General features: G+C 41.7%; 1 protein-coding gene across 1 annotated transcript in view; it reads left to right on the top strand.

Annotated features, from left to right (window-relative positions):
- Nucleotides 1-712: 712 nt before the first annotated feature.
- Nucleotides 713-22119, top strand: part of ZBED4 (zinc finger BED-type containing 4) — a 28087-nt gene continuing 6680 nt past the window's right edge. Inside the window, exons 1-2 of the mRNA XM_024215653.2 lie at nt 713-879; nt 7883-7959. The gene's annotated coding sequence lies outside the window, so the exon portion shown is untranslated. The remainder of the gene's footprint in view (nt 880-7882; nt 7960-22119) is intronic.

A 22119-nucleotide genomic window follows, 5' to 3' on the forward strand; every position in this document is an offset into this window, starting at 1 on the left:
TAAACCCTCACCTATAGATGGAGCTCTTCAGAGCGGGTGCCGTACTAGGGACTGGATTTAAAGCTCTCGTCATAAAACACCTGTGAGCGCTCCCTATGCCAGGTGCCTTTGGGGATGAGACCCCCGCTAGGGTGACCAGACAGCAAGTGTGAAAAATCGGGACGGGGTGGGGGGTAATAGGAGCCTATATAAGAAAAAGACCCCAAAATCGGGACGGTCCCTATAAAATCGGGACGTCTGGTCACCCTAGACCCCGAGCCCAGCGAAGTTCCCCATCCCCGACGCTGCGGGGCGGGTGTCTCATCCCCAAACGCTGCATGAAGCGGGGAGAGTCCTCCCCTTTCAGCGCAGTCAACGGGAGCCCCACCCAGGCTAGCTCCGCCAGGCACCCACCCCAGCCCAGGAAACCCCGTAGGGACGGGGCCGCCCTGTGGTCCGTGCCAGTCCCTCCCAGCGAGGGACCTGTTCTCACTCACCGCCCTCCTCTGCTAAGGAAGAGGGCGCGGCGCGGCTACGCGCAGAGCCTAGTAACCGTTCAGCGCCCCAAACGTCCCATGCGCGCTCACTCTGGAGCCGGACCCAGACGCGCCTGAGACGGCCATTTTGCATCGCTTTGCCTGTACGACGACACGTTACGCGCCGTACGTGGTGCCGTTCCGTTCCGCTGCGTGCCCCGCCCCCGCCCGTGGCGCCTGCGCGGTGTGCGCTGTGGCGGCCGAGCCGGGGGAGCCGATCAGCGTCGCGGCGGCGGCAGCTGGAGACAAAGCGCCCGACTAATGAATGGGACGGTCCTGCCTGACCCTTCCCTTTAACTCCTTCGGGCCCGGCCGGGTGGCGGTAACTGGTGGCCTCCCGCTTCCGCGGCGGCTGACCGGCGAGGTGAGTGGTCGCGCTGTGGCGCAGGGCGGGGGCTGGAGTGGGGCGATCCGGTTCTCCCGCTCCCCGGGCTCCTACTGCCCCCACCACTGGCTGGCTCTGCCTCAGCGGCGCCAGTTCCCGGGTGCCCGAGCCGCTGGCTCCCGGGGCTCCCCGCGCAGTGTTCCGGCCGGGAGCGCCCTCAGGGCAGCGCCGCCAGGCCGGGGAGGGGGCGTGCAGTGGCGAGGCACAGGAAGCGGGGGACTAGGCCCCTGCTGCTCGCCCGCTCCATTGTCTCTGAGGCCCTGGGGGGGGGGGGCTCCGCTGGGGTTGGGGGGTGCCCGGTACCGCTCCCCTGGAAGGGGCTCTCCCCGACCCCGGTGTGGGGGGTGCGGGTCTGATCTGCCTGGGGAGCTGCTGTGCTCCCTCCGCGGTATCCGGCAGGCTGGGTGGAGGGCTCCCGGCGAGCCCTCTCTGGAGGCCCGGGGCCCGCTTCGCATGCATGGCAGCGCGCGACTTGCATTGTCTCCGTCCGTTGCTGTCCGTCCCGTACAGCGTCAGGCCAGCCCGATCCCCCCCCCCTCCCCCCAGGGACTGCGCCCAGAGGCCGCGGGAGGAACCGGGCCCTTCGCTTGGGGGCGGGAGGAAGAAGTGACCATGTGGCCGGTGTGAACCCGATCTAAGATGGCTAAGAGTGAATAAGAATAGCCCAGGGCCCCGCTAGGCAGGCATTGCGCTCTGCAGAGCTGTGATTGCTGTGTCCAGCTTCGTAACGCATGCTGGGGTGCGGGCTTAACGAGTAATGGGGAACTCCCTGCCCAGCGTACTGCATCTAGGTGTAAATGTGTGTAACATGCAGTCTGAGATGGAAAGTGTGTGCTCAACAAGACACACCCCCGCCCCCATTTGTGTGCGCACAAGCTGAGATGGAAAGTGCGTTCTGGACTCTCATACACGAACATACAATTTACAAACGAGACTCTAGACATCAGGTCTAAATAATTGTTTTGAGGTGGACACTGGATTTTAGAGGAAAGACCATCAGGGCTAGCATCAGCAATAATCTGGACACCATCTCCACGCCTCCCTCCTTTGAGGGTCCCCAGTCCTGCAGTTGGTATTCAGACAAAACTGCCCTTGGTTTTAAGAGAGACCTGTCTGTAAAGCCTGCAGAATTTGACTGTCATCTAGTCCAATTGAGTTTTTAATATTAACTTTCCATTTTTTAACAAAATCTTGAAAATACTTCAATATGTACATGTTTTGGATCTTTATTACTTTTTTTATAGCACATTGTAATAGAATAGCAAACTTCCTTATTGCACACCAGTTCATTATAATAGATGTTAGCTATTTTGAAAAACATAGCGTGCATGTGCAATAGATGACCAAAATTGTGAAAATATTAAAGGTATGCAAGTTAAATTATGAAAGGATCCTGTTGGCATTAATGATAACCTGTAAATGTTTTTTTAAAGTTAGGAGTGCACATTTCTTGCTGGATTATGATGCATAAAAAGGCCTGATTTTCTCCCTTCCCCCCATCTTATTTATATATTAGAAATAGCAGGAATGTCAAATCCGGTCTTTCCTGGTTTTGCTACAGGACTTCTTGGGGACCTCAAAGGTCTTTACCTTTACCTATCATGCCTTAACTGAAGGAATATGTTTACTGAATCTTTAATGAAGATATCGTTTCAACCCCCATTAAAACAAATTTTTTAGGCTTTACATATGTATTTAAAAAATGGAGAAGGGGACACAGTCCCTTACTTTTTCTTTAACAGTGACCTATAATTTGCAGGATGTGTGCGGGGGAGAGTCTGCATCTGAAGAAGTGGTTTTTTTACCCACGAAAGCTTATGCCCAAATAAATCTGTTAGTCTGTATCAACAACGAGGAGTACGGTGGCACCTTAAAGACTAACACGGCTACCCCTCAGATACTTGGAGAATCCCTGTCAGCTCCCTCTTTCCTGCCCAAAAAGTCATACCTATAACCATGAAAATCACCATTTCTTTCAAATATTGTAAGGGTTGGGGTAGGGGAGGGATGTTATGATGGAAATGTAGAATTTTAAAGGTGGATGCAGAGGAAATTTAGAGCTTATATATCTTTTTATTTGTTGCTTCTTTATGATGGATAAAGAAGTCCTGAAAAATCCCCTCCTCTTCCCCTCCCCCCCCCTTTGATTTTAAGTTAGAGATAGGAGTCCTGTCTGGGTTGGAAGACAATTCATGACTACCCTGGAGGGAGCAAGTCTAATTGACATAGTATCGGAGTCAGAACCATCTACATTAGGGTTTCCAATATTGCTAACACCCCTGTAGCCAAATAGATGTTAGCAACAGTGGGAGTTTTTCTGTGTAAATTGAGTAATGTAAGCAAAATCTAAATTGGGTGGAGAATATATGAAATTTTTGCCTCACAAAAAACTGTAAGATGAGCAGTTCAGAGGGGAAAGTTTTTAATCACATTGTTTAAAATTTACTGTTTTTAATAAAACCTGTTTAACTTCAATTGCTGACACTTTGGATAAAGGAAGATTTTGTTAGACACAACATCTTCAATTAGTGTGAGTGCTAAATATATAAACATGTTTATACTGTGAACTGAGACGACTGTCTACTTTGCAAAACCCACTTGTTTTACTGTTACCTTGTTCTCCCACCCTCTCCAGACCTGTTTTTTTTTTCCCCCATCCACCTGTTCAATCTTGTCATAAATCGAGATTGCAAGCTATATGGGGTAGGAAGTGTATTCTTGTTACTTGTCTGTACGATGGCTAGCATAGTGGGGCCCTGGACCGTGGTTAGGCTCTGTAGGCAATACTCCAATACAAATAGTAATGTATATCTGAGGCATACAGTCCTCCAGGAAAACCAGAAAAGACCAGAGTTCACCCTGCTGGTATTTATAAAATTAAAACAAAAAATAAAATGTCAGGGTCGCCTATAGAGAATGAGAGAATCTGAGAAGCCCACTTTATTTAAAAAAAAAAAAAAAAAATTCAAATCGTCTCTAAGGGTGATCTGATGTTGTAATGCATGGGATCCTCCAACCAGATTTTCCTAACTAGATACTACAGAAAAACCCATAAAAATGCTTAGATTGTTGGGAAATAGCCGATCCTCTTGCCGCAGTCCCCCAGCAGGCATGTGTTAATCTCTCTCATTTTTCCATGACCTAACTGAAGACTACCTTTGGGAATCTGTTTCTGGGTAAGGGAGGGCTTGGGACTGAGGGACATGAGTTCTCTGTAAAATGTTCTGTCTTCTCTCCCTGAACACCATACTGCCTCATGCCCCTCATCACAGTCAACACAAAAATGCCAGGGTAAATCTGCAAAGGTCTGGGGAAGAACTCATCATTTCCATCCCCAGATCAAATAATTTCCATGTAGGGGAAAATCTGGTTTTGAGATTTTCTTTCATAATTAGAAATTCTCAATATCCCACTGCAGAGTACATTGAAGGAAAATAAAGTAGACTTTCTTTACTTAATTACATTCACATCCTAATTGAGGCAACCAAAGAACTGTAAATATTAGATCTTTTTAGATAGAAGGGAATTATTATAATCATTAAGTCTGATCTGCATATCACAAACCATAGACCTTCACCCAGTAGGTCAGATACCTTGGTGATGGGTAAGAGATAAAAACCTGAATAGATTATAATAATAATTCAGGCACTGAGCCTAATAACTTTGTAGTATCAATATTTTTTTAAGTAGAGATATTTCAAGAATATTGTTAGTACTGACACAGACTAGTGAAAACTGCTTAATATGTTTAAAACTCATCTGTCTTAACTGTTCACCTTTGTAGAAGTTTGGAAATACATTTTCCCTAACAAATGTGTCCTTTTCTGTTTGGCAAAATTGCCCTGCTTTCTGTGCCACTGTGGCTCTTTGTTCCTGCATTTGCACCAGCATCATTAGTGTCAGTAGAAATGTGCACAATTGTGAGAATGTGTTAATTTCAGCTGCTGAACTAACAGGTGGAGTGCATGCTGATTTTGATGACTCAAAAAGCTATTTATGTGGGTTTTAAAGTTGGAGGTTTTAAAATAAATTAGAACATAAAGGTGCCACCAGGTTACAACTAATTAAAAGTTAGATAAACTTTTGACTTAATCTATGTGATAGTATCCTTGTAACGCACTATTTCAGTACTGGACAATTTATTATGTTATGGCCGTGCCACGTTAAAGTGACAAGCAGAATAGGAGAACATAATCTTGGCATTCTTCTTTTTATTTGTACCATATTTAATTTAAAAATATCATAATTTGTCCTGAACTCTTGAAAACTTAAAACCATGGTGTTTTTAAAATGTGTTGATCTTTCTGAGATTCATAATGTATTAGTTTCCAGTGGAAGCTGGCACAATAAATGTTACAATATTACTACCGTTTTTATTAAAGTAGGAAACAATCCAGTCTGTAAAATTGTATGATAAAATTGTCTTTTTTAAAGTAATAATTTAAGTAGTGATGCAGGGCTGAACGAGGATTGATTATTCTGTTCAAACTTAGAGTTATTAATTCATTTTTATAGCTGACTAGAAGCTCATTGCATTTTGTCAAAAGAAACTATAGCTTTTCCAGACAGTGAAACATGTCTGCTTTTACTAGAGCTGTGCAAAATTCATTTGTGTGTAATTTCGGCCCCCCTAAAATTTCATTTTATTTGCTGGGTTGAATAAAGGTCTACCTTTGCACTGAAAGCACAGATTTTGACTTATTAATACAAAAGCCATCTTTGCATAAATTATGTCTTTTCATAAGCAACAGATCAAGTCTGTGCTTGATTATTGGCCTCTTTTCACTGGAAAATGGACATGGTTTTACGTTTTAAGGTTTGTGTCTTAGTGATAATTCTCAAGTGTTCTCTTTTGAATTTATAATACAATGCAGAAAACCTTCAAATTCAAATAGTTTTGTTTTTCCTTGTGAATATTTCAGATACTAGTAACTGCTCTATAGATGGTGAGATACTATGGGATAGAGCAGAGGTGGGCAAACTACGGCCCACGGGCCACATCTGGCCCGTGGGACCGTCCTGCCTGGCCTTGAGCTCCCAGCCGGGGAGGCTAGCCTCTGCCCCCTGCTGCCACGCCGCCAAGTGGGCAGCGCTCTGGGCGGCGGGGTTGCGCGCTCCTGCCGAGCAGCGCGGCAGCGTGTCTGGCTCCGGCAGGGCGGCGCGGCTGCCAGACATGCTGCTCTGAGCGGCATGGTAAGGGGGCTAGGGGCGAGGAAGTTCCAGGGGGCAGTCAGGGGACAGGGACAGGGGATGATTGGATTGGGCGGAGGTTCTGGGGGGCGGTCAGGGGATGGGGGGGGTTGGATAGGCATGGGGTCCTGGGGGGCCTGTCAAGGAGCGCGGGTGTGGATGGGGTCAGGGGACTGGGAGCAGGGGGGTTTGATAGGGGGTGGGGTCCTGGGGGTGGTTGGGGTGGGAGTCCTGGGAGGGGGTGGTTAGGGGACAAGGAGCGGGGGGGGTTGGATGGGTTGGGGATTCTGAGGGGGGCACTCAGGGGGCGGGAAGTGGGAGGGCGTGGAGGCCAGGCTGTTTGGGGAGGCACAGCCTTCCCTACGTGGCCCTCCATACAGTTTTGCAACCCCAATGTGGCCCTTGGGCCAAAAAGTTTGCCCACCCCTGGGATACAGGATGGGAATGTGCCCATAAGGTGCTTAACTCTCTCAACTTTCAATTTCAATATTTCATGCTGATTCTCTCCATTACCTTGGGCAAGTCACCTAGCCCCTCCTCTGCTCAGTTTCTCAATATGTTGGTGGTGGAGTTTATTATAAATTATTTTAAAGATATAACTCACTATTTTTGCAGAGTAGTACTGATTATTGTAATTCTGCTGGGCTGAATTATCCCACCTGTCCCCCATCTCTTCCCCTCTGCACTCACGCACACATTGTTCTGACTGCTCCTTACCCCATGTGGATTCTTGGAGAACCATGAAGTGGAGGGAAAGTGCCAAAATGTCTACCATTCCCAGCAGAATCCAAGGATTTCTGCCTGGAAATATGAATGATAAGATAATACAGTTTGGAGTTCCTGAGCAGCCTTAGGGGATATCTGTCAGTGGTATCATGCCTTCTGCTTGAGTTGTAGTTTCAGATGTAGGGGAAGCTGTGGAGCAGTAGATGACCCTACAGGATAGCTCCTGTCACTGGCTGAAGATATGTGGGGCTAGAGGGGCATAGCCTTTAAAATCTACAGGCCTCCAGCCCAGCTCCTCTCACCAGGAGAGTCAGTTTTTTAAAAGATATAAAAAGTGAACGTTAGCATTTTCCTCCTCCAGACTCTCAGTACCTCCTGTGTGTCTTCTGTTCTGGGGGACTGATTTCTGGCCCATTGTAATTATTCTTTGATTCCTACTTGTTAATTCAAAATACCTGTTTTTGGAACAAATACAGGGTATAGAACATGATATATGAGTTTAGTGTATGGTGATCATGTGCTGTAGTACATGTTGATTAATACAAGATTCTGTTGGGCTAGAAGCACTGAAGCAGCATATTCAGTTTATGGAGGGAAGGAATAATTTGCTGTCAGGTAGATCTTCTGTCTGTAATGTAATAAATTGATAGGCTCTTTTGAGTGAACTGTTTCCAATGTGATGCAAGTCCCGTGTGTGGGGAGAAGTGGGTGGCATGCCTTGACCTCATTTTGAGGGAGAAATCAGTATTGCCAACCCTAAGCACGCAATAATAGCGTCAGGTTCCAAAAATTGTGAGTTTGGGTTAAAACCATGGGTGTGTTATTTGTCTTTACAAGGTTCATAGAGTTCAAATTGTCCAGCTTTTGTCCACAACTGAGGCTGGAAATTTATCAGTTGAAAGCTGAGAATTTCATGTCCCAGGACCTGGGACTTAAAGCAAAAAAAATAAAAAACTCAAAATACTGCAAGACTTGGGACAAAATCGTGATAGTTGACAACACTGAAAATTTCTTACGTTTAAAATAAAAAAATGTTTCTTCCCCCCCGCCCCCCACCCCCTCTCAGGTAGACGCCTCAGCATCAATTTGGATAGCATGTATTGAACCTGAAGTGAAGCCAATGGAACACAGTGGAGCAGATATGTAAGTCTCTGTCAATAAACTGTTGGACAATTCTTTTTTTCCAGTTTGTACCTCTTTTTTCCCTTCATTTAGAGCAAGGCCAGCTGTTACAGAAGGGACTTGAATCCGTGATCGTGAAAGTGACTTAATTTGTGCAGCAATTAATAATTTAGTGTGAGTGTGGGGGGGAATTGCATAAGTGCTTATAGAATTTAGAAGCAAGTGTCTCATTTGTGATCCTAAATCCCTTAGTTGCTTTTGAAATCAACACCCTTGCTTGCCAAAATACCTAATGGTTTTTAGATCTTTATCCTGTGAAAGGACAAGTGCTAGGCCTAAGGTTTCCCTCTGCATTTTCACTCTGATCAGTAAGCACAGGTCATCAGAAGAGCAGGATACACTTTATTGCCTGTTTAAAAAAAAAAAAAAAAATAGAGCACAAATACAGTGGGGAAGAGCTGTTCATAATATATTAATGTAGCTTGACAATAAACACTATTTATTCTTGTGTAGGGTTTTCGAACGTGTTATTTTTTTTTCTTTCATAAATCCAATTTAAATTAATTTTTAAAATGGATGCATTCATTGGATCATGTGGACAGTGACAACAGATGGATGAAATATTAAGGTAGGCAAAATGTTGAGTCTGGAAACATTGATAGGCTTACTTAAACACTATAATAGCTTCACATATTTTCTCAAAATTTATCAAAAGTTCAAAGAGACAGTAAGATGACAATTCTTCTAGGTCATATGTCTGTGGTAAGCCTGAGAGGTCCTGTTGTGTACTAGTTTTGCCTTGGGATCTTTTCCTTATTTAGAGCTTAGGCTAGTCTACACTACAGCCGGGATCGACGCTCTGAGATCGATCCAGCAGTGGTCGATTTAGCGGATCTAGTGAAGACCCACCAAATCGACAGCAGATCGCTCTCCAGTCGACCCCTGTACTCTACCCCCGATGAAAAGAGTAAGGTAAGTCAACGGGAGAGTTTCTCCTGTCGACTCCCCGCAGTGTAGACCTGGCGGTAACTCGACCGAAGGTACATCGACTCCAGCTACCTTATTCACATAGCTGGAGTTGCATAGCGTAGGTCGACTTACCGCGGTAGTGTAGACATAGCCTCAGTTAAGGGGAAATAATCGACCATGGCTGTCTCAGACAGAATTATAGGAATGGGGATGGAAAGAGCAGTTTCTCTCTGTAGTGGCCTTCCTATTCAACTCTAGCATCCTCTAAAGGGACTTTATGAAAATAGACAATATTACATTCTCCAGAATATGGTAATATGTAATTTTAAATATTAAAATATATATTTGTTGCAGGTATTTAAAACTGAAATGTAATGTGCACATCAGTGAATTTTAGTACCTACTTCACATCATTTCATTATATAATGTCAAATACTGCAGCTTTTTATAGATGTTCCTAAAGCAATTTTCTAATGCAGCTCTCAAGGTTAAAAGCATTAATTGAAAATATGAAAATATCCACTTTAGCTCTATTGTAAATGGCCATCATGTCTCAGCTGTAATTCAAGAAATAATTCTTGAGGATAATCCTAGGTAAAATAACTATTGACTGCAAGCTAAGGTTGCTGCAGTAGATAATATAATCTTATAAGCAGTTAACACTAGACATTAAGTAGTATGGAAATGTATATAAATATTTCATTCCCCTTACAATTCATACATTTCACTCCCCATTCTTTGTCATGCTCATTCATTGTATCTTAACTTTAAATTGTAAGCCCTTTGGGATAGGGCTTATGTGTAACTTTGAGCATGCTTTGGGGCACTATACAATAGAATATATGCCTATATTAGAGCTGAGTGTGTCCTGTTAGTTAGAATTAAGGTTTTTATGGGAGTGTGTAAGATGAAATTTAACATGTTGGGGAGTATGAAATATAAAGAAAATAGAATCTCTGTGTAAATGTTTAACCAGTCAGTTTCTTACTACTTCATGTTTGGCTATAATTGTTTTCATATAGGGGTTAAATTTATTGTATTAACTTGCAGTAAAAGTCATTTGTCTAGGTATTAATAAGAAATATTGTATAGTATATTAAGAGTAAATAGACATATAATGTGTATGCACCAAAATAGACCTCAGCACAAAGCATATTGTGCACAGGTCATTGTGTGCTGGTGCATGGAATTGCATAGCGTGGCTCTGCTCCCAGTCTGTACAAGAGCAGCATGAGAGTAATTTAGGATATGTCTGCACTGCAGTGTAAGCCCAGGGTTTGAATTTAGGCTCAGGCCCTAACCCTCCTTACATCTACACATATGTTATGCTATCCCAGGGCCCAGATATAAGGTCCCAGGACCCCACAGGGTGTAGGAGTTCTAACCTGAGTCAAGCTGGGACTCAGGGTTCAATATTGCTTTGCAGTGTAGATGAAACCCCACTGGACTTGTGTTCTGGGAGTCCATCAAAAGAATTCCACAGGCCAATGTGTTTTGTCCTCTGGACAGTCAAGTTTGGGGACAGTCAGGTTTTTCCATACTGCACTATGAACAAAGGGCTAGAGCAGCTGCATTATGGAGGGGCGCTAGGAAGTCTGGGATATGCATGGTTGGATTTGGGCTCACATAATACAGTGTAGATGCTGGAGTACTAGGTTGGGACTCAGGGGTTCCTAGCCTGGGTTTACAAATGAGTGTAGACCCTTAAGCCCTAGGGTTAACATACCGAGGGTCTGCTAACTAAAGTTCTACTAACCCTGTGCTTACATTGCAACGTAGACGTACCCTAAGGGTATGTCTACTGAGGAATAAACGACCCATGGGCATGGCTGTGGCTGGCCCAGGTCAGCTGACTTGAGCTCTCAGGGTTTAGGCTGCGGGGCAATAAAATTGCTGTGGGACCCGGAGCCGAAACATCTACAGAGCAGTTTTGCAGCCCAAGCCCCATGAGCTCAAGTCAGCTGACCTGGGCCAGCCATGAGTGTTAAACTGCTGTGTAGACATACCCTTAGAGTTGTGTGTGTCAGTGAGGCTTAACTCCTGTGCAACTGAGATGATGTGCTACTTGGCAGGTTGCCTGCGGTATGGAACTGCAAGTTTCATAGGAGCAGAGATCCTGCTTCTGCAGACCTTTTAATTCTGCTAGCAAGTACGTTCTTTTCTGCTTCTCAAAAGGGCTGATGTCTAAAGTTTGAAATCTCATAGTTCTGGTGTAAAATTTTAGAGATGTTTTATTCATTAGCCTTTAGTCTAAATAGAAACAACTAAAAAAAATTAAAACATCTAGCTTATTCACTAGATTTTGTTTGTGTATCTGCTTAGTATGATTGTTAAAGCAAGTCTAGTTGCAAGTTATAGGGATCTAGCAATATCAGACACGTTCCCTGAAATTTTAAAAATGTCACTTCTAATTTTTAGAACACCACCTAAACTAGTGGCTCTCCTAATCTTGTTGGAGCCCTCCTGGTGATTAATTAGGGGATTAGCACACCCTCTGGTCTCTCCCATCATGCATTGGTATAGATCAGGGATCGGCAACCTTTGGCTGGCGGGCCAGGCTGGTTTGTTTACCTGCTGCGTCCGCAGGTTCGGCCAATCGCGGCTCCCACCGGCCATGGTTCGCCGCTCCAGGCCAATGGAGGTGGTGGGAAGCAGCGGCCAGCACATCCCTCAGCCTGCGCCGCTTCCTGCAGCCCCTATTGGCCTGGGATGGCGAACCACGGCCAGTGGGAGCCGTGATCGGCCAAACCTGTGGACGCGGCAGGTAAACATACCAGCCCGGCTTGCCAGGGTGCTTACCCTGGTGGGCCCCATGCCAAAGGTTGCCGATCCCTGGTAGAGATACAGTCATCTACATTTTTTCTGACCCCCTTTTTCTTTTTTCTTTGCTTTCTATCTTGATTATTTTTGTTCTGTCTCCCCCCCATATTCCTCCACTCTTTAGAAGGCTACAGACAGTCCAAGGAGGGGTGAATGAGAATATGCTAGTGGCTGTTGCATGTGTTCTCACAGTTAAGTAGAAGAAAATGTTTGGCAGGTGGGCTGATACCCTGTACATGCACTGAGGAAGTAGGGCTAAAAGGGCAGCTTTCAAGGAGCCACATGTTATGTTAGCCACAGCTTCAGGAGTGTCTTTGCTGTTGGGGTTGGAGGGCAGAGGGAGGGAACAAAGTGCCTTTCCTCTTTTGTCTCTGCTCCTCTCCTTTGTTCCATTTATTTTGTTCAGTTCCTCTTCCTCACACCCAAAAAATATTAGGTTTGTTAAAAGGATTTACTTCCAGTTTTCTAGGAAATTAGACCTGTAAGTGATATAAAGAATAAATGGTATAATTTTGCTTAGGGAAAACACTAATTTTCATACTCTGTGAAGCCATTTAAACTACTTTGAATTTAAAAAAACAAACACACAAACCACCCTCGATGCAACCTTAACCACTGAGCCACAGATGACACTTCGATATTACTTATCTATGTTACAGGGAGTGTTGTGTGGATTAAAGTTTGTGAAGCACTTAGAGTATGCAAAATATTAAAATTATTTTTTTCATATAAATTACATTCCTGTCCTATTTCAATTTCACCTTTTTGAGCAAAATTTTATTTACCCATGCCTGCATCAATAGGACAGTTATCTTTTATGACCAGCTCCTTGGGGAGGAGGAGACTGGGGTTTTGGTGTGCCAGGGAGGAGATGAGTCTGTGTCAGAATTCCTTCTTGTACCAGATGCTGCCATGGTGGGAACCACTACCTTTTCCCTTGCTGGCCCTCTCGGTAACAACTGCCTCTTTCTGCTGCAGTCTTGCCTAAGCAGCAGAAGGCGAGCAAAATGTGCATGCAACAGAGACTAGGATCAGCGACTCCTGGCATGAAGCCTAGAGTAGTTGTATGCTGAAGAGCTGGCTGATTGCTGACAAGTGGGCAGAAAAAGCCTCTGTAAAACTATCATAGTGGGGTCTAGGAGTGGGCTCGTTATTGAAGTTAGAGAGGAAACTTACTGTTCTAAAATGGTGTATGGGCCTTATGGCACAGTGGAAGGTTCGGGTGCCTGTAGTGAATTTACAGTTTACTTAGGATTATAAGCACATCGTACATTATTTTGGGTCCTCAAGTATAAACTTCATTGGGTGATCTGGTCACAGTTGTTTCCATGATAGGCAAGGTAAAGCATTTCCAAAGTGTTTTTTTGTTGTTGTTTTTTTTTATTATTATTATTTTTTTATTTTTTAAAGACTTATAGGAAGTTTCCAAGCTAGCACATTTGTCATGGTCCATTGTTAGTTGCAGCAGAAGAGAATCGGAGAAACATGTTAGGATGAACCCAGGAAAAGACCAGCTCTGTTAAACCCCGTTAACAGAAAAAACCAAGGGGTTTGGAAATATTTGAATTTTGAGGAAAGCCTAGAATAGAGATGAACTAGAAAAATCATTTGTAATTTATGGTAACTTTTGGTAGCTATATATATAAAACTATTCAGAGCTCTTAACAGAGCTAACTGTAAAACAGTAGTCAAACTTAGCAGCAAAATTAATATGGAAGATTTTGATTTAGTACTCATTACCTCATAGAATATACATACTGCTTTTTCAGGGACCCTCTGCCTCAACACATGTATCTATTTTATTAATTCACCTCCATATGCATAATCAGGCTTTCAGTTCCAGCAAACAAAGGCTTTGTGTAAATATAGTACCCTGTCTCTATATAAATGTAACATACAGTAGAACCTCAGAGTTACGAACACCTCAGGAATGGAGGTTGTTTGTAACTCTGAACAAGATGTTACGGTTGTTCTTTCAAAAGTTTACAACTGAACATTGACTTAATACAGCTTTGAAACTTTACTATGCTGAAGAAAAGTGCTGCTTTTAGCCATCTTAATTTAAATGAAATAAGTTTCTTTACGTTGTCAAAACTTTTTTAAACTGTCCATTTATTTTTAGTAGTTTACATTTAACACAGTACTGTACTGTATTTGCTCTTTTTTTGGTCTCTGCTGCTGCCTGATTGTGTATTATCGGTTCCAAATGAGGTGTGTGGTTGACTGGTCAGTTTGTAACTCTGGTGTTCGTAACTCTGAGGTACTACTGTAATAAAATAATGAAAAATCTCCATAGGCTGTAAATAAATCTATCTAAAGACACTTCACTGTATTCAGTCCATCAAAGTCCAGCTCATATTGATGTCAGTGGGAATTATGTGTAGAGATCAACAGTTCTGGGTGGCCCTTGGGGATTAAAACAGACCTTCCTGGGAGCTGATTCTCATTAGTATGAAAGAAAACTGACACATAATGAAAGTGTCCTTGCAGTTTCATAGTTGATCTTTCAACTTGAATTTTAAAAAATCGAGTAACTTAAAATAAATAAAAATCCAGTTTTGGTTAGAGCATCCTTTAAATGATGTATTCTAAATTTTTAAAAAATCCTTTAAAATCTGTGGGGGGGTTTTCCTACTACTCCGTTAATATTTATAAGGATATTTTCAGGAAGAAAAACAGCAAAACTGAGTAGATACAACATCCAGATCCACCAGCTGCCCAGCCAGTCTCTCTCCCTCACCTTATGCCTCCACCAGTACTGACTATCTTGAATCACTTGTCATTTTATTCCTTGTTTCAGCAAAATTATTATTCTTACATTTGAAAACTTATGAATATGTTCTTTTTCCTAGATATAGATATAGTCTGGAGCAGGGTTAAGGGAGACGTGTCCTCTTTCCCCCCCCTGCCCCCCCCAATACCTCTTCATTTCGCAGCTGCACTCTCTATGTCCACTGTGCATACCAGATCACTGACATGTTTAGGTCTTTCCATGGCACAGGTACAGTAGGGGAGCAGAGCAGACTGGGTGTCATGAAGTAGGGAAAGAGCAAGGTTCTGCAATGTGGCTAATGAGTGGTTCTGTTTGGGGGGAGGGTTGTCTGAGGCGTAGTGTTATGCTGTGTGAAGGGATGGTGTGGGGGAGAAACAAGATCAGAAAGGAGCTGTTCTCTGACTCTCTGGTGGCTTTTCTAAAAGTTGACCTGGTATTTTCAACCAACGAAATGCAGTTTGTAGTGGGATAATTGTTTCTCTTGTCTTAAATTCTTTTTTCTCTCATCTGTTTTTCTCTTTTCCCTGATCTCTGATCCCTTTTTACCTTGCTATCACTCTCACCTTTTCATTCTCCACCATATTGTTCTCCTATTCCAGTCCTTTTGTTGCTGATCCCCTCATCCCCCGATAGCTTATAGCACTAGACTTTAACAGCAGCTTTGATGTCCCGTGCTAAAAAATCCTATGAACAAATGAAACCTAAATAGCAGTTTTTCTGTTGAAAAAGAAACCCTAATATTCAACAAATGACTTTTCATAGTAATACTGTCCTAGGTCTTCTAATAATGTTAATAAACTTGTATAACCTGACATGGAAAACTTGTTTGTCTAAATGATCAAAATGTCTCTGAGACAATCTCCCATTGAATTCAGTGGAAGCAGAATTAGGCCAGCCTTGAGAATTTCTGAAAATCTTACCCATAGTTACTACACAAAACTCCCACAAGTTATTACAATATTACTTCTGCAAATGACAAAGAAATTTAAGTCAGAGTTAACACTTGATATTGTGTACGCTTGTAATAATTTTCTCTTTTGGGTCCATTAGATTTTTGGAATTGTAACGTTTTATGTATTTTTTTTTTTTTAAATTTAGCAGAGCAACTGTAACTTAAAGTTAATATATATTTAATGATTTTTGTATTAGGGTGTTTTCTGTCTGGCTAAAATGAACTGTATTGCTGGGTTAGAACTTGCAAAATGATCAGCACTTACTCTCAAAATGTGCAAAGCAAGAACTACTTTTAGACTGTAATCCTTGGGGTAGGGATTGTTTATATTTGTCTGGCACAACGGAGCTCCAGCTTGGTTGAGGCATGTAGCTGCTACAGGAATATAAATGTCTAATTTTCAAGTGACTTATGAAAAACACAGAATGAATGCCAACATTTTCAAAAATATCTAAAGTTTGGCTTCTTAGTCATTATTTAGACACCCTCTTGATTTTCAATAATGCTGAGCAACCAACATCCATCATGGAGGTAATTGGGAACTTTGGATGCTTTGCAGTTTTGAGAATCAGGCGCCTTAATACAAGCTTTAGAGCTAAACTTTCGCCAAACATACTACTCATGTGGGCACAATATAATCTTTCTATTGTTTCTCTTCCTAGTTTCATACACATAGCTAGAACATGTATAATATTTGAGGAACAAAATCTCCATTTATGAAGATGCTGCATAGTGAGTGGAGGGCTAGTGTGAGTAAACAGTGTCTGATCAATTATTTAAATTTAAAATAGGACCGCATTCCTTAGAATGCTTTTATTTTAAATTACATGTTTAAATTACAAAATGTCCGAGTAAAGTTTTTAAAGGGACTTCATCAACGTAGGAATCATACTTGTATCTGAAATTTTTTGGTCAGGAATTTTTTTCCTTTAGTTCTTGACAGTGATTTGTATAGTCTTTTCATTATTTAATTGCTGGTCTGTTTCACTTCTTGCCTTGTACACTAGCATATCTTCTCTGTGTTCCGAGGTAGGCTCTTTTTCACATGTTTCAGGAAATGTGTTAAAAGTAATACGGTAGCAGAGTTGCTGCTGATTCCAAATTTGAACCCAGAATGCTTGGGCAGAACCAGGAAGAATCAGGTGTTGGGGTGTGCCTGTGTGAGGGGCTTAATACCTATGTGAGCGAGAAGCGCTGGGATATTGGGGGGGGGGGGTTGCTTCATTCCCTGTACCCTTTCCAAGGGTATAAAGAGCATCCGGCAGTGGCCTCTATGGACCTGATGAAGACTGGAGCAGCAAGGTTAAGAAGGGAGAAGGCAATTGTAAAATCACAAATTAGCCTGGGGAAGTTGGGGTTGGGTCATGTTGACTTGAATCCACTTTTGATGTATTTTGTAAAGCTGGCTATATTTCAGCTTGACTGTGTCCTTTTAACTGAAACAGTCATTTCTGAGCTTTCTATTGGTGTCATCTTACTACATTATTTTTTGTGATGGGGTAGGTAGAGGGAGGCTGGGTAACCAAGAGACTGTTAAAGAACAAAAATGTAACTTGAAATCAACAGACCTACTCTAATTTTTAATATAAGCAAAATGGTTCCTGTTTACACACAGTAAAATTATTTTGTGATTTATACTGTAAGTAATTGTATTGCTAATTTTCACATTGTAGCATAGTTTCTATAGCCGAAGATACAGCTGGAAAAGTCAACCCCCTGCATTTGTTACTAGGGCTGAATAACCCAGATGGTGATAGTTGTGGCTGCATACTCACATCTTCACACCTGTTACCCCTGACCAGAATGAATTATTGACTTGGTCTCAGTCTCGGACCAGGCACCTAGATATTTTAGTTATGCGGGGAGAGATGAATTGTCTCTGATAAATCCGAGCCCTCCACAGAAAGTGAGAGAACAGTTAGGAGCTCACATACCTTTGTAGCTGGGTTCCTCAGTCCTTCCACTCTGCTCTGTCTGCCTAGGTCTGTGGGTTTCTTATGCTGTTCCATCATTTTCCACAGTTCATTTTCACTTTCCTCCTCGTGCTTTACCCTGGTCTGTCTTGTACTCTCCTTTCTGCCTGTTCTGGTTTCCTGCCTTCCTAGGGAAGTGGCTGGGGTGGGGGGAATCAGCTGCTATCACTGCACTTCAGATGCTGCCTTGCCTTTCCCAACAGCCTGCGTCCAACTGTCACAGAATCTCCACGTACCATCTGAGTCCAACATTCTGTCCCTATCCTGGTAGAGACATGGCACAACATTCTGGGCCTGTTTCTGCTCACTTACACAGGTTTTTTACCAGTGTAACTTCATTGATATTGATTCTCAGCAGTTTGAGGGCAGAAATGGATGCTCTTTTTCTTCTCTGTTGCAATTCAAACAGCTAGTAATGATTTTGTGTGTACCCCAATGTAGAGAGTAGAATTTTCCACTATCCTAGTCCCTCCTAAAATAAGTTGTTTCCCTTCAGGTCCCAAATCTAGAATATTTTTAAATTACCAAACATATTTTTTTTTATTCCAATAAGTATTTCAGTAGTGCCTAGAGACCCACACCTAAAACAGGACCTTGTTGTGTTAGGCACTGTAGAAACTTACTGTAAGACAGTCCTTGCCCTAAAGAGTTTACATAATCTGAATAGACAAGAGAGTGAGAGAAACATATTATCTCTGTTTTAAGTGTGAGGAACTGAGGTGCAGAGACACTAAGATTTCCACAAGATCATGTGGCAGCACTGGGAATTTAATCCAGATATCTGGAGTCCTAGCCCAGTGCTTAATCACAAGATTGTTCCCCTGTTGTTCCAATTTGTCACTGTTAAAAGTGAATCGAGTTTGAAAAAGAAATTAAGAGCATAAACACAAGTAAAACAGATTTTTAACATTCTTTCAGCGTTTACAGTCAGGTATTTTTCAGTATTAGTAATCATTGGTCTCTTAAAAGTGAATTTGTCCCTTTTTTTTTTTTTTTCTGCCAAATCCTTTTCTTCGTTACTCTTCTGATGACTGTTCTAGATATTACTCTTATTTTGATTTTGTGATGAGTGATGGTGGTAATTTATCCCACTTATTAATTTACACTTCTCTAAATTATCTTATTAAAATTTCTCTAAACTATTCAGATCTTTTTATAATTGTTCTCAGGTGCCACTCCTACATTGATATAATTTACAGACCGTATCAGTATGTACTTTACTCATCTCCTGGAGGATTAATGAAGATAGTAAATATGTCTGGCCCCCAACCACTGTAAGCTGTTCCAGTGGCATTTAGGGGGTGTAAACATGATGCAGTCAGCTACAGGGAGAACTCCCCCAGCTCAAGAATCACATGATCACTTTGTGTAGCCCTGTACATCCCACTTGCAACTCCTGGTATAGTTATTGGCACTAGGGACAGGGAAGGAGCTGTCTCCATGGTGCTACAGAAATTCTTGGCTGCGGTAGGCTAGGGGACAGCCTGTGGGCAGTCCCAGTAAACCATACATTTCTTCTTCTCTCCTCAGCTGGCTGAAAAATCAGGTGGTACAAAAGTGACTTAGTCACAGACCCTCTTTAAGGGCTGTTAGTCTTTAAGGTGCCAGCAGACTCCTCTTGTTTTTGTGGATACAGACTAACATGGCTACCCCTCTGATACTTAGACCCTCTTTAGCCGCTTCCCAATTCTTGCCTCCCCACCCCCTCCCAAGTTCTGCTGTGAGGCTCAGCACAGGATCTATTCCTTTAGGTCCCAAGACCAATTTTGGGGAACTAAAGTACTAATCCTGCAATTTGATCCACTCTGGCAGCTATCTGTGCCTATGCAGAGCCCTGTCAACTTCAGTAGGACTCTGAGAGTGTAAATCTCTGCCTACATAGATCTGATTCCAGGAATGGAGCCCTAGTCACTATCTTTTAATATAATCTTATGGTAACTTTCCAACTTTTGTATTTTCCTTTCCAGGCGGGGCTGGATTGAAAGCTTTTGGTATAAAGTCTCTCTAGATAAATTAATTCCACTGCATTCCCAATCTTTGTTTAGTGAACATGTAATTTTGTCAAAGGGCGGCTAACAGGTTTATCTGGCATAATTGTTTTTTTATCAACTTATGTTGCTTATCATTCACCATGTTATTCTTAGTGGTTGCATATTAATACTCTTTTTTATTATTTTAATATTGACCTGTTTCACTTCAGTACCAGATAAACATTAGAATAATAATTTCCTAGGTTGTCATCTCCTTTCATAAACTGTCTTGTTCTATATTTTTTTTCTTCAAACAAGTTCATTAATTTAAAAAATAAACAGTTATATGTTAGTTCTTTTAAGACATATCTGTTAGACATTGATGTCTGTTTCTTATTGATTAATATCTAATTTGCCAGATACTCTTTCATCTTTCCTCACTACCAAAATCTAGCACTATAGTCCTACAAATCTCTAATCATATTTAATTTCCTAAATTTTACTTAATGTTTGTACAACACTTGGAAAATATAAAGAACTATAGAAGCGTGTGCTAAGTAATATTCCATAATTTATTTTAAAGTCTGAAATACGACATCAGTTGAGAAATGTAAGCCACTCAGAGCCCTGAGTTTCTTTGTTAGAATTGGAGAACACCAATGAGGTCTAGTATCTCCACTGGACACTTGGGTTTTTCCATGTTTTCTAAATCTGTGGACAAGCTAGTAAATTTGACAGCATTTCCAGTTTTCCTATTAGTTTTCCATGGAAAACTGACATGTCTAATGTCTGCTCTCTTTTCTTTAGCTGTCTTTATTCTCTCAATCATATTTACAAATGTTGTTTAAATTTTTCCCCAAGTATTGAACAATATTTTCTTTATTTCTAGCTGAATTTTACTGCTTGCTTGTTGTAAAACTAGGCAAATATTTAGATGAGTTGATATACCCCCTCCCCCAAAGACCTTTGTGTACCCCCAGGGTACGCATATCCCTGATTGAGAACCACTGCCTTAAAGCAACCATATATGTTGCTAGTTTTATATACTTTAGTTTTATAACTCAAGCACCTTTTAAAACACCTATTGTTATAAATGATCACTTGCTGAAGGATTCCCAGGGATATTTAGGTCCACAATTAACACTAACCTACTAGTCAGTATGAAATCCAAAATTTTCTCAACCTCTGGGTACCTTATTTGTTTTCAGAAACAAGTTATCTACATATGTGGAAGTATTCTTTGACGCATGTTTTGCTATATTTACTCAACACCTAGAGATGTTTGTTTTTCAGAAATGCTTCTTTTTGGCCTCGATAATAGTAGTAGATTTGAACAAATGGTTTTTCTTTATTTCTGTTTTCTCCTATCAAAAATATTTGGACTTTCATTACCATTATTACCTTCCTTAATTATCTGTATTTCATTGTTTGTGTATATGAACTTGAGATTTTCAAAGGCACAAATGACTTTCAGTTGGAGTTTGAAAATTTTATGCACTTCAGAATTTTGCTTGCAGTATTTTACAATAGCCATTTGTAAACTTTGCATTTTAACAAATATTACAAAACTGTGTGTGTACTGAAGTACACAAGGTATTTACATTTAAAATTACATCAAATGTTTTTTTCTTAAGATACCAAATGATGAGCTCGTGACTGAGGCTGAATTTTCTTAATTCCGAATAAATGACAAAAATTTCAAACTCTTTTTTAAAGTTGTTTCCAGTGTACACACCATAGTAACAGTGCTATTTCCAGGAGAAAATTCATGTGGAGTTTCATTAGAAAGAAGCATTTGCTCACTTCCAGAGGAAAAACCCTTAAGAGAACATAGCAGTTTTCTTCAAAACTCAAAAGCATTCAACTCTACAAAAATACACTTACCTATCCGTCTTTACCCCCTCCCCATATATTATTAATCTCCATATTTCACCCAGCATATACGCTTCATACTTTGTGAGAGGTGAATGGTTTCTGAAACTTGAAATGAGTTTTCATAAGGGTTAGCAGCCATATTTGTCATTGGAAAAACCATAGTATTTATACAGTTTGCATTAAATATGTGTTGTGGGGTATCTGTCTTATGCATGTCTCTTACACGAAGCAAAAACCTTTTCCTTGAATATCCTGTACTTCTAGAAGTAGCTCTTAAGCTGGAGTAGAGTTTCTGTGCCCAGTGTGCAAGCATGCATAAATCCTGTAGCGTGGTTATAAACAGGTTTAGACTTCATTGTATGCCACTGTAAGAATCTCTCTCATAGGATGCTCATCTTGTCACCTTAAAGGGATCTGATTATTAGAAGATGAGGGTTGAATAATTCCTGGAAAAAAAGGCTGTTTAAGGTTTCTCAAATTGGGAACTAGTCTGTAGGCCCAGAATTCCTGTGTTTATGCACATGTGCATATTTAAGAGACATGTATTAGCTAATTTGTATACACTCACCATCTGCCAAATATTTTATTTCCTCCTCTCTGCGCTCCTCCCCACCCCCATTTTCTTTGATTTCCTCTTTGAGGACTCCTTGCCCACTCCTCTGTATGTGTGTGATCATGTGTTACCAGCTTTCACTACTTTGTAGCAAGTGAGGTGATTTTTGGCTCCAGCTGCAGAAGCTCTCGCTCAAAGTCCCAAATTGAGATCACATTACACAAATCTGTATTGAATGCTGCCTGATATTGTTGTGCAGGGCTTCTATATTCTCTCCAAAACCAAAAATGCCAGTT

Source organism: Terrapene carolina, unplaced genomic scaffold (assembly GCF_002925995.2).
Source record: "Terrapene carolina triunguis isolate 2854851 unplaced genomic scaffold, T_m_triunguis-2.0 Scaffold68, whole genome shotgun sequence".
NCBI classification, from domain to species: Eukaryota; Metazoa; Chordata; order Testudines; family Emydidae; genus Terrapene; species Terrapene triunguis.